This window comes from Gavialis gangeticus, unplaced genomic scaffold (assembly GCF_001723915.1).
Source record: "Gavialis gangeticus isolate Ggan-Ray unplaced genomic scaffold, GavGan_comp1, whole genome shotgun sequence".
NCBI lineage: Eukaryota > Metazoa > Chordata > Crocodylia > Gavialidae > Gavialis > Gavialis gangeticus.
In genome coordinates, this window is record NW_017728992.1 from 93,839,144 (window position 1) to 93,849,146 (window position 10,003).

Here is a 10,003-nt window from a genome sequence, read left to right on the forward strand (position 1 = left end):
TCCATTCCCTAGCGGAGAATGAGCTCTGTTAGATACAAGTGTGGGGCTGCTTCTTTTCTCACTACAATGAACATGGCTTTGGTGAGAATAAGCAGAAATAGCCCCCAATTCAAACTTTATACCCAACCATCTAGCCCTAAACTATGGGATTCCCAAATAAATTTTGCAGATCAAGCCAAATACAGAGTGGTGTAGTAGTAGTATTTAAACGATTCTTTCTTTTCAAAGGGTTAAAACTTGAATTCTGAAGGGAACAATGTTAGTCAATGAGATTGTTAAAGAACAGGAAGCACCATCAGGTTGTTTTATGGAAATGCATAAATATATTAACAACACATTTTTAACTGCTCACCAGGGAGTAATAAGACCCTGAGGAAGCTACGCTTATACAGCTAGGGAATTTGAAAAAACAAAAACAAAAAATCAGAGTAGAGGTACTTGCGCATCCTAACTACTATTCAAACAAGCCACTGTATTTCCTCTTAAATTACAGGCATCTCTTACAAGAGCCTGTCTTGGTACTTGAACAACTTGTAGCCTATGTGGAAGGACAAAGTTATCAAGTCTTTCTTCTTTAGCTCAAGCTGTAGCAATACATTCTTTTTGCCACGGAGACCTCCAGGTTAAGCCCCAGTGTATCAATCAAAAAGGTGGTTATCGTATACATAAGGGTCAATACCTGGATAAAGCCACTTATGAAAACAGATGTCCCCCTGTCCTAGCTTCATTGAAGTAGACCTGCTGGTAAGTCTCTATGGACACAGGGAATCCAACTCATTATCTGAAAGCAGGGTAAAGGTAGAGGCTTTCAAAGCTGTGCAAGATAAATTCTATTTTTTTTTTTTTAATTCAGCTTGACCAATATTTCTTTAAAAGTTACAGCTTACTACAACGATCTATATTGGGGTGAAATCAATCGCCAGCTCCATGAGGCTACCGATATGTATTATTCCATAAGACAAACACATTTAAAATGGTGGAACGTTCAAGGGAATGGTGTATTAACAGTAGCAAGCAACACGTTATTTTGGGTTTAACTCAGTTTTAATGCGGGGAGGGGAAACACTTTCCTTTGTCAGCCAAATCTGATACTGATTATTAGTTTACTGTGGTAGTACAAGAAAAGAAAAATAGTTTTTCAAAAAGATGAAATCTTGGATACTTTATGAAGTTCAAAAATAGAGTACTTCAAGAAAAGAGAATTCTAAGGTGAACTAAATGCTAACATTAACCACACATCTCAGACTAGAGCTCTTTGGAGAACTAAATAAAACTCTTGGGCTAAAGATCCTTGCATGTTTGCTTGTGCAATTCTTTCCATTCCAATTACTATTTTAATTCAATCTATGCTTGAGAAAGATCTCCTGATGTATTGGCATGGTTGATTGATCTCAGTTTAAAATTCTGATGCACCGGTATCAAAGGAAGAAAGTCACTTACCTTCAAAATGTGTTGTCCATATACACACCTCCCTTGCAGGTACATGCATTTTAGGTGTTATACTATGAGATTTTTTTTTATTTGGCCAGGGGATCATCACTTTGGCACTTATCATTCCATGTGTTTTGCAAAAAGAGTGGAACACACATACTGCACTTCAGTTTCTTCTCGACTATGGAATCTATATGTCAAATGTGGAGGAAGAGGGAATGGAGAGGGAGTATAAGGAACATTCACATGTACTGCACATCTCCCAAGAACTCCAGCTGTTGGCAAGGCATTTGTATTTCTCCTTTGAATGGATGGCTTTATTCACATTTCCCAGTGAGATATCACCAAGTAGGGGCTACTTTTTTGGGAGTAGGGATTTCAGAGTCTCAAAAGACTAGAGAAGTACTACCTTGCTAAAAGCATTATCTGATCTGGATGCTTCAGAAGCTGCATGATGTTCTGTGAATACATGCACAGAACTCCAAAGGGACACAGGAAGCTCTGTGCTTCCATGTGGCTTCCCTGGAGGGCTGACAGTGCACTGCTCCCAATCCACACACCACCGACCAGGTGGGCACTCCATGTGCAGCTTCCCCCAACACCTCCCCAACTCCCTCAGCCCCAGCCACACACCTGCACCTTCCCCCCTCCTCCCCCCCATCTGGCTCTTCCCCCAGCCCTGACAGTCACCCACACCCACACCTACCACCCAGGGCCCCCCCAGCCCTGACAGTGCCCCCCAGCCATGACCCGCAACCCCCCAGCCCTACCAGAGGGGGCCCCCAGCCCCCTGCAAACTCCACTTACCTTAAGCTCCAGGAACCAACAGTGAGCCTGAGCCAAGCCTTTGGTGATGGAGCCTCAGGCCCTGTCCCTCCCCCTCTGGGCAGGGTTGGGGGTTTCCTGCCCTTTCTGCAATCAGCTCTTGCAGGTTGGATCTTTGCCCCCTGCACAGCTCTTTGCAAAAGGGGGAAATCCATGAGTATCTCTGCCAAAAGGGAAAATCCATTTTTTCTCTGATAAAGTCAGAAAATCTGTGGTTTTCTCTGTTTTTCCATGGGAAACAGAAAACCCAGATGCCTGTTGATAACAAACTGAACAGACATTCAGTGTTTGGGTGGCCAAGACTGGCAGCAGCCTGAACTGGCCCGTGCCAGGGGACTGGGGGCACTCATGCACACCACTCTTCATGCCAGACGCTGCCAAAAGCTACCGAACCCAGCAGGTCACCAGCTCACACCCGATTAGCTGCTGGACACAAGCCCCCCTGTCAGCCACAGGGATGGGGATAGTCAACAATCTCTTTCCAGCTCCAGATCCTCCCACCCACCTCTTTGAGAGGCAAGGGACAGGGGGAATATACCCCCTGGCCTTGTACCAGTCCCCCAGCCAGAGTCTGCATAACACCGGGGCGGGGGGAGCAGGCATAGGAGAAGCCCCCACAGCCCCTTCAGAGGCAGGCAGCTGGCAAGGGGCCCGGGCTGGGGCAAACCCAACCTAGCTTAGCAGTTGCAGAGGGATGAAAAGCCCCCACCTCCCCTTGTGCTGTGCAGGCCCAGGCTAGGGTTATGTGGGGGTCTATTCCCCTGCCCCTCTCCTACCATGGTGGCAGGTACAGGCAAGAAATAGGATAGTGAGCAAAGGCTTTACTGCCTCAGCTCTGTGACAGCAGGGGGCAGGGCTGGAGCAGACAGCCCAGCCCAGGATTGCAAAGCATCCTGGGAGGCTGGGACTGAGAGGTAACTTGAGCCAGGAGGGGATCTGGGACAGACATTCCATAAACCGGTTTAACCTAAATAAGTTAGCTCCATTCAGGTGTATCATCTTAAACCAGGTTAGGCCTTTTCGAAACCAGTTTATGTGCACTGGCTTTCTGTTCTGCTATAGGCTTTAACCAGTTTGTGATCACTTGAACTGGTTTGTGTGCAACTTCTGCCCCTAGCTCAGGTGAAGAAAGTTATGCCCTTTATCCTCTCAACTCTCAAAAAGTTGAGAAGAACTATTTTGTCCATGGCACATTTCACAACCAGGCATGAAGCAAGGCCTCTATCTTGGATGCAGGAGGCTGTTTGGTTTTTTTGTTTGTTTGGTTGGTTTTTTTTGCGGGCGGGTGGAAATTGAAAGATTAATTTCAGGGCTTTAGTAATTAGGCACAGAATTTTACCTAACAGGTATTTTTAGTTTGTTCTTAAAAGATACTTCATCCAGAAGAAAGGCTCTATAGGGTGGCATTCTGCTATTACTTCTCAGATCTTCCCCAGTCTGCTTACTGAGGTGATGATCAAGAAAGCAGCCATTGACAAATATCACGAACACAATGACAGTGGTATGAATGGCAATCCTATGAGTGCTGGAAAGACCAGACTGTGTTTATACTGTAGGCCCAGACCTCATATTAGTAAAAAATACCTCATTCAGACTTTAAGCATTTTAGCTGAATGGTGCAAAGAAACAGCATCTCTCAGCCTATGAGGATGGCAGAGAGAGAGAGAGGTTAAGGCCAGAATTTCTGTTAGCTGCAGCTTAAGGAAGCTTAGGGATAAAATGCTCTCTTCGGGGTTCAGAAAGTAGTCCACGATGACAGGCATGAAGTTCTCTTCTGGTACGAGAGAGCTTGTACTACACGCGAAAAGGGATCTCATCTACTTTCTCCAGAGTTTTCCTGCTACTGGCCCTGAGATCACAAACCAATTGAAGGCAGAATTGCCTTACACTCAGCTATCCATCTTTCAGGCTTTAAGATGGAGGTATTTCAGGTCTGAGCCGAGAATTTTCTCCCCACCTGGGATAAAATTTATTATTCACTTCATTTATAGCCAGGACTACTCTCCCTCTCACCTCAGTGACACATATTTTGATTCCTTCCACAAGGGTGTGAACAGTGATAATTAGCCTCTTCAGAAGGTCTTAAAGCCCTCTAAAACTGTATAGCTGTAGCATGCTTTGCAGTTATTGGTTCACTTAAGTTGTGGTGGGAGAAAGTCAGAGTAAGATTTCCCATGTATAAGCTAGATTGTAGTGCAAGACATATCTTCCTACCTTAGGCTAGGCAAGGTAGGCAACCAGAACGGCCAAAACTCCTGAAATCAAGGGACTCTGGGGAAAGTAGGATTCGTCCTAATTGTCATCTCAGCCCTTGCAAGTTCAGTGGTCAATATAGCTATTTGGCAGGGTGCATGCAACTACAGCCATGACAGCTTAATCACAGCCTCCTTCACCTCTAGTATTTGGACTTTACTTTTCTCTTCTGCCAAATTTCCATTTCATCTAGCCCCAATTTTAAATTACTTCACTTCGTTACTGCATCTCTCAATCTTGATATTCTTTTTTCATTTCTTTACACTGTAAACCATCTAAACAGGCAAAAAAAATCTTTCTATTGATGCCCTCTTATCTCCCACAAACCTAGTCTGCTGTTAACGTTTCAGAAGATATGAAGAGGGTGAGTGAAGCCACAAGAACAGGAGCATGGTTGTTTTGCCATAGTAACAGAAGGAGAATTTTTATTTCTGAATCTTCAAAGGATCTTGATAAATTAGAGAACTTGGCTTTAGACATTACAGTGAAATTCAAAAGGTAAACGTAAATGTAAGGTGCTACACATATGGAAGAAATACAAAAACTAGCACATACAGAATGGGATATTAACTGACATGGAAATAGCATTGTCCAGAAGATCATAGGTTTTTTTGTGGATCACCAACATGAGTGAGCAATATAATGATGTCACAAAAAAAGATAAAGGAAATTTTAGGTTGCATTAACAAAGTACCATGTTCAAGACATAGTAGATGAAAGTACCACTCTACTCAGTGCTGATTAGGCCTATGTCCAGTTCTGCGCATCACTCTTTAAGAAGAATTAAAGAAAAAGTAAGAAGATCCAAATTGAGAGCAACAAAGATGATAAAGCAGAAGGCAAGCCATATAAGAAATGACTGAGAGAACCACGTACATTTAGTTCAAAGAAAAAGAGATTAGAGAAGAGGGGGTGGGGGGGAAAAGGAGCATCAAGAAGAGGCTGAATAAGCATCTTTTTGGATGAATGTAGAAATAGCACATTTTACATTTGCATATAGACTACATGACACTTGAAGCATCTTCCATCCCTAGGATTCTGTGTTAAAGGTAGGAGGAATGATAAGTAAAAGGTGTTTCACAGTAATCTTAGCAACCCAGTCAGAGAGGTTGTCTTTTTTTCCCGTGGATCCAAAGTCAGTGTAGACAAACAAGTACCAGAAATATCAGAGTGAAAAGAGAGGGAAATAGGTATGTGAAACAGCTACAGGTGCCACTATCTACATGCTGTGGCTACTTCATAAGCATGGATCCTATTTGCCTCTTTTTCAATAAGAGTTGACCAGTCCCTGCTGTGTTTACCAATACATGGCGATAGGCAAGGATTTTTTGGTGTGATATCTTTTGTTGGACTAACCGTATAGTTGGGATACAGCTAGACAAGCTTTTGAAATGCAAAGCATTCTTCTTCACTGTGACGTTAATCACTACATGGTGATGACACTTCTGAACTGTTATCTTCATGGTTGCAGCACATTGCCTTTGCTGTGTGCTCCCTGCTCAGCCATAGTTACTTTAATACTAGCAGAATACAGAAATGGAGCTTTTCTGCCTGCCTCTCCCACACTTTTTAAAATTAAATTGGAAGATCTAATACAGTGGATGAAATGCAAACACAAAAGCCTGCTTCTACCTAATTATACGTGCTAAAACCGGTCCATCACACATGTCATCAGAGGCCTTTTGTTCTGGAGTGCTAAGTTGTTGGCACTACTAACTCTCTTTGCTTTTGCTCCTCCTGCATTGAGGATCCAAAGGAATGATATGGCTACCCCAAAAAAAAAATTAAAAAAAAAAAATACATAAATAAAAGAAACTTGACACGTTTAAAACTAATCATCTTTTTTGCAGAAATATTAAGATAAATGTTGACTGAATTTTTCATTCCACCAATACATTTGCTTATGTCTTAAACACAGACATTTGTCTATATTTAAATCAACATTTCATACAGCTTAATGATAAACCAGCAGGTTCAATCCCATATAGGCAATATTTAAAACATTTTTCAGTAGCAATGATTTCTGGCAAGCTACTGTAATTAGGTTTCCAAAATGTTCAACTCAATATTATGTTTGGTTTTACAGTTGTACATAAATTACTCTGGTATTTTAAGTATTTTTAAATAACCCAGCTACCATGAAACAGAGTGATACCAAATTCCATCTCTGCCCTCCTTCCCCCCATTTTTTTTTTGAAGTGGGAATAGGAAGGGGGGAGGGAGGGTTGCAGAAGGGAAACTATTCTACGTGACAAATAGGTGTTTGAAGTGCAGGCCCTATAATTGAGGAGATCTGGTAGGGTAGTGCTCTTCTGTAGAGACAGCCCATCTTTGTATGGGGTATGAAAGCCTAATGCTAGGACTTTTATGGAGAGATTGTATGGACACTAGATCACATCCATGGACAGATGGATGCGAGCAGTGTTACACATGAGGCCTTCAGCCATTTGTCAGCTCCTGAACAAATGCTAACCTACAGAGGTTACCCCTCCTGACAGCCCCCTTCCCCTACAATATCTCCACACCCCTGTAGTATATTCACTGTTTCTTCCATCCCAGTCTCCATTTTTCCACCCATGCACAGAAAATTGTATATACATTTTTGTTCAGATTTACACACACAAATACATTTACTATGTATATGTCTTCCCTCAAAACTATTGCTGCCTAAAAGATAGGATGGGCCAGCCATAGAATTTTCTAAATATAGTTGTCATCATTAAAAATACAATATTTCATGTCCTGTCAGAGGCTGGAAGCAAGGATTTGACCCCAGTGGGTTTTGGAGTTTCACTTCCAATGCCTTTGGAAGGATTTGGACTGAACACATTATGAACTTAGGATACTGGAGACACCACCCCGGCATGCTTTGAGTCATTGTGAGATAATTTTATGGCTTCCTCTGAAATTTGCATTTAGAAAACTAGTAACTTACAAAAGAATGAAACACAAAGTGTGTTAAAGTTTGCTAAAAAAAAAAAAATTAAAATAAAAAATAAAATGGTTTTTCTTCCTGTAACACTGGCCTGCCTGCGTTTGGAATGCCCTGCATAATTCAGTGGTGACTGACATCTGAGTAGCATACCCATTTGAAACACATGCTGACAAGACTGTGCCCTCCCACTTAATCACCAATTATATATTCACCCTCTCTCTCACCCCACAGACACACAACTTCATGAGATCAACATGTATTCAAATGTACTAAAACCTATATCAACAATCAAAACTTGATTTAAAATAGAGTATCATACCTATTTTACAATAATGCCTTCAAAAATATGTAAACTGGGGGAGGAGGGTTGCTGGGGTTTGTCTGATTTTTTTGTTGCTATTTTGAACTAGGCCTCTCAGCTGGCAGTATAATTTTCACCCCCTTATAAAACCACTGATTTCTGAAAATGTGTATAATTCTGTTATGACATTTTCAACAGTGAAGAAGTTGTAAAATTGAATAGAAATAATTGACTCAAAGTGCCTTATCATGCTCACAGCAACAACAATGGTCAAACTTCTTTAAACACCTGATCCTACTTTATTAGTATTACAGCTAATGCCCAAAGGCCTCAATCAAGCTTGGAACTGTGTAGTGTTAGGAGCTGTTCAAATAGCCAGGGAATTCAGCACCAGAACAGAAAATAACAGCCCAGCGTTTTCAGAGAGGCTACAACCCGACTGCCTTGGTGCCTCAGCAGCATGCACTTAAAACAAAAATGTATGTGCATTGTAGCACAATTGCCAGTTGTTCCACAAGTGAAAAAATAACTTGTGCCAAAATGTATATGCTAGAGAGAGACTGTGTATGTAAGTCATCATGTTTATGCTCAATGGTATATACAAGTTTTGTATGCTGCAAATGACTGAGCCAAGTGTTGAAAACTGTGGTATAACACATGGGATAACATATGCACTCAATGTAAAACAGGTGTCTTAGATGCAGTAGGAAATGAGGGAATGGCTGTTCCCATCATAGCAATGATTTAAAGGCATAAACATGGTATTTAGAGAAGCATGAAAGATATGTTGATGTACTGTATACCTGCCAACATTTACAGAACGAGCAGTAACATACAGCCAAAGCCAAGTGCCAAGCCTTCCAGAGCTTGTGAAGCAGCAAGAAAGCCTTAAAGGAATGGAGACCTAAAACATATGGAATAAGCGTCTATCGCAGTAAACTGAAGCTATGGAGGTCAGACATATGGCTACTATTCTGCATTGACATTGTTGCTATAACCAAAGCCCAAAAGTACAAGCAATGTGCTGCTAACATAAGTTCCAAGTTAGAAAGCATTGTTCTTGTGCGACTTGTGTGCTGCTGATCCTAATTGTTTGCTGTATGCATACCATCTTCAGGGACCTTTGGGTATGTCTTGCACAGCAGTCTGAAGGGCATCCAATACACAGTTTGTTTTAAAAGACCTAGCTCAGATGCTAGAGGCTGCTTGGGCATAGCAGAACAAGTCTCACCAGAATCATTTAACCTGCCCTTTGGCATAGCATGTTACATTGTAGTCCACAGCAGTCACAAATCCTTAGCCTGAGACTCCATGTTCTGGAAACTAACAAGGGGTACAAATAATGTTTGTTTGTATTCCATGTCACTTAATAGATTATCATCAGCCACATATCTATAATATTAGAACCAAGCCAGGACAGAAGAATGGCATATAACATCAGATCCTGCTCTTCTGTTACCAGAATCAGTTGCAAGACATCACACAACAGTTACAGCGACTACGTGTATGATTTCTCTCTTATTCTGTCCTTTTGTCCAGACTTTTTTTGTTTTCATTCTATTCCATAAATTCCTTGATGCATACTCAGTGGGACACTTGCCACAACCCCATTTTGTGCTGGCTCTTACTTTTTCAAGCAGCATTTCAGCAATACACTTTAATATTGCAGCACACCAAAAAGCCCAATTCTAGGCCCCAATCCCCTGGTGTTTATATGGGGGGGTGGGGGGAGAGAGTAAAGTTCCTGCTCAAGAAGCTTACCATCTAAGCACAAGACCAAGACACAACAGATGGTTAGACAGAGAAATAAACAATGAGACAGCGTAGTCAGCACAGCAGGCAGTGGCAGCAGAGTAGTCACCCAAGTATTCCATTTCTTTCTGTAGGTAATTCCAAAGGACAGCATACAATGAATTAGCTTTGCATGTGCTTACAGGGAACCCCTTTCCACCCATGAAAAAAACCAGCATAGGAGGACAAGCATATAGAGCCCTTGTACACATGATGGAGGGTGGAGTTTCCACATAGTCTCAATCTGTCTCCCTTGAAGTGACACGAAGGGTGTCATAGATTCATAGATTCATAGATTAAGGGTCGGAAGGGACCTAGTAGATCTTCTAGCCCGACCCCCCGCCAGGGCGGGAGAACAACAAAAACCCCAAAAAGAGAAATGGGACTCAAACGAGTCCAGCTAGGTGGGCATCCAGCCTCTTCTTAAAGACCCCCAGGGTAGGGGCCAGCACCACTTCCCTTGGAAG